The sequence below is a fragment of the Zonotrichia leucophrys genome, chromosome Z (assembly GCF_028769735.1).
Source record: "Zonotrichia leucophrys gambelii isolate GWCS_2022_RI chromosome Z, RI_Zleu_2.0, whole genome shotgun sequence".
Classification (NCBI taxonomy): domain Eukaryota; kingdom Metazoa; phylum Chordata; class Aves; order Passeriformes; family Passerellidae; genus Zonotrichia; species Zonotrichia leucophrys.
In genome coordinates this window covers 54714399-54718075 of record NC_088200.1, presented here as the reverse complement: position 1 = coordinate 54718075, position 3677 = coordinate 54714399, and positions in this window count along the sequence as shown.

Below are 3677 nucleotides of genomic sequence, written 5' to 3'. Positions count from 1 at the left end.
AAAGTAGGGGAAGATTTTGTCCTCTAAGTAATTCCCTTTTCTGAATGTAGCAGTAGTCATTCTCATTAGCTCTTTCATTGGCCAAAATAGAGGAGAGGAGGAGCAACTTGTTGATTGAGGGCATTTCCACTACTGATAGCGGATAGCCATTTCATAGGTCAGGAGGGACAGTTACAGGCAGAGCTTGTTATTTGGCCAGTTTCCACATAATTGCTTCCAATCAAACTATATCCTTATTTGCTTTTGTTGTGCCTTCATCACTTGTTCTCTAGATGTCACATTTAAACAGAATATAGATTATATGGTCCTCCTAGCTTGTGAAACTACATATGTTCCTTAAGGCACTCCAACCTTCATGATCTCACGTCACAAAGGAATCAAAGTGAATCTACCTTTTTATAAATAGCAAGAGGAAAATAGCCAATAACAATGATGCTTTTATATAGATGGTGAAATTCAAGCTATAGCCATTGGGGGTAAATGCAGTATAAACAACTATACTTATCTTCCTTCTCAGAACTAAGCTAAATCTGAATGCTCAGTTTTCCTCTGAGCAGCCAATGGTTTAAAGCCAAATTTAGGATTTTGATTTCAGTGGGAAGAGTTCTACCTGTGTAAGTTTTGGCCTTCACATCCCCCAGCCTGAATTAGTAAGAGGCTTTCTGTGCTAGAACACCTGGTTACAAAGCAGGTAGCTATTTAACCAGGCAAGAGAGCCCACTCTTTTGAATTTGGCACCTTGCAGTTTTTATTTTAAAGTCTCCATCTCTCTGCCCACATCCAGGTTTCTTCACTGCTTTGCAAAAATTATTTCTTTGGCTCCTTTTTGCTTTTGAAATAGTTTTCTAGAAGAGATGTCTTTATTTCCAAAGATCAAAGGAAGACTTTCTTCTAATATGTGCAGACTGATGAATGAGGGGATAAGCAAAGTACAAAGAAATCCTGCTACATTTAGAATGAAACAGGAGGTGCTGCTTTGGCACCAATGTGCAAATACCAAACACAGGTTTCCTGAAGCAAAAAACAACCCATCAATATTCTGTGATCTGTATTCTGCAAGTATTTACCTTTTCCGGGTAATGGTTATGTGTTAAAGTATATTCTTTTTTTTTTTCTTTTGGCAGCAAAAGCCAGAGAGGCTTTGTTTAGAATATGCCGTTTTCCCTTTCAAGCCCATCTTCTTACTGTATTTATGAAAAATTTGTATAAAAGGTTTGTGCAAAAAATTACACCAGCTTAATTTTCTCTGAAAAACTGTCACACTGACACTGATCTTGTTAAATCAGCCATCCCTAAAAATAAGCTTCTAGACCCTGCTCCTCTCCTTTCCTCCACATCAAAATTAAGGTAAGAAATGGGAGGGGAAATGTGCTTATGATTTTACTTGTTTATGAAATTGCTGAATTTATAGTATCCTGGGTTGATATTGTCTTACCTAGCATAAATATTAAAATAACTGGTTCTGCTATCTAGGACACCGGCTTGGAAGTGAGAGATCATAGAATTATGAATGTAACTTTAAACTCAACTTTTGTAGCTCTCAACAGTACACTAGCTTGTGTCTATGTGCTTTTTACACCAAAAATTAACATGAAAACATGCTTTTGTATCTTTTGGTCATATAAGGCTATGATAGTAGGACCTTTAAATGTAGGGTTATGTACAACATAAGTGGATTAGCAATAAACAATTACTTTGTTGTTCTATCTGAAATATTTCTTATCTCTTATTATCAGAACGACTGCTAGTCTTTTTGGGCAGGATAACCATTCCTTCTGTTTTTTTCAGTGATATAGTATCAATCTCAGGTGTGCTGCAGTAATATTTAGTTTGAATGTACAGAAACCTGTTTCCTTCATATTGGACATGAGTTAGGTTTACATGGCTATTTAGAAATGGAGGTAAAATCCTTGGTCAAGGTTTTACACTGGAAAAAATATCAGGAGCAATCATGGTTCAGATTTACACCATCTGGTTCAGAAAAAGCATTTATAAGTAATCCCAAAGTTTTCTGACAAAGATTTCTGGCATTTTATTGGATAACTGAATTTTTTAGATAGTAATGATAGATAGCACATTTAATATTCAGGGAGCTCTGGAAACAGAAACTGATGTCTCTTCCACTATGGAGATTTTTGAGCTCTCTGTTGACTGACTCTTCCTGATTTTGGCCAGGGACACGATCACCATTGTGCGGCTTGTTCATTTGTTTATTTCTACAGCCTGACCTTGTTTGAATACACCAATTTTTGCACTTTGATTATTATCTGTCTCACCTAACGGGGAAGAGAGTGAAGCAGAGATTAAGAATTATTAAGCAAAACTTAGAACATCTCATATGATGCCAGTATTTTTTTTCCACCTCTGTTCAAGCAAAAGACTCCTAGAGAGTAGCTTGGAAACCCTTTAGCCATGCGTTCTTGGCTTTTTGCCTGTTTAACAGAGGTCTTGCACAACTTGTGTTTTATGTGCTGTCGCCTTCATTTCTCTATATTTTAGCTGGTCTCCTGGTGCCACTGTTTGCCATTGGCCTGCCTTCAAAGTGAGTGCCTGTGGACAGTACTCATACAGTATGTAACATACCGTATACTTTGACAACTCATGTGGTCTTAATGGGTTTCCCAGTTACAGAGCCTAAAAGAGCAAGGCAGCCTGTTCTGCAGGCTGCCACACAGCAGTTCTTATGAATAAATCCTTTAGATAGGAGAAAATAAATCATTTCTACAATGTTTGCTTTTTATCTGGTAGCTATAATGAAGTCTTTCTCTTCTGTGGCAAGGGAAAAGTGCAAATAGGATATTCACACTGTCATCTAAATGAATAATGACTGGGGGACTAGTTACCTTCATTTCTAAGGTTTTATGACATCTTCAGTGCTTGCACATAGGTGAGAAGCTGAAGGCTGATATCTAGAAATCAGTGATTGTCTTTGTTTAGCTGTCACTGAATGCTTTCTTTAAATCTACACAGAAAGAAATATGTGTTTCAGAAAGCAAGGCTATTTGTATGCCTCACCTTACAAAACAGCGAGGAAATCACCTTGCTGCATGGACTGCTTCCTTTGATTTACTTACAGCTTTTGAAGTGGAATCCCATGATCTTCTCTGTATTCCCTCTTGTTTTACTTGGTTTCATTTCCTTAATCAGTTTTCAATCATCTCTACATTTGCTTCTCCTGGTACTGGATCCATTTTCCTCCCTGTTGTCTTCTTTTTCTCAGTGTGAGTTAGCAGCATAATAAAGATATTGTTACATAATAAAAATGATAATGCATCTATACTGATAAACTGCAGTTTAACTGTCTGAAATTCTAGAAATTACTCAGTTTTTAAAACATCTCTTGGAGCCTTATTTCATGTCATACCGTATTTGCCTGCAGTGCCTTTTATATTATCATTCCCAGTTCTGTATTCTTCATTCATTTTTCAAGTTTATAGGCTTCTGTGTTATACTAATTCCTTGACTGAAAAAGTAGGGAGTTTGATCTTTCTATTCAGAAGAGAAAATCCTGTAAAAAGATTACGATGGTAGCACCACTTAGCATCTAAATTCTTTATGGAAGCAATGGACAGTATTTTTAACTGACTTGAAATGATTGGTCCATTTTTCTGAATAAAACCTGAATAAATTCTGAAACAGACTAGTGAGGTTGGGATAACTGATTAACAGATATAACA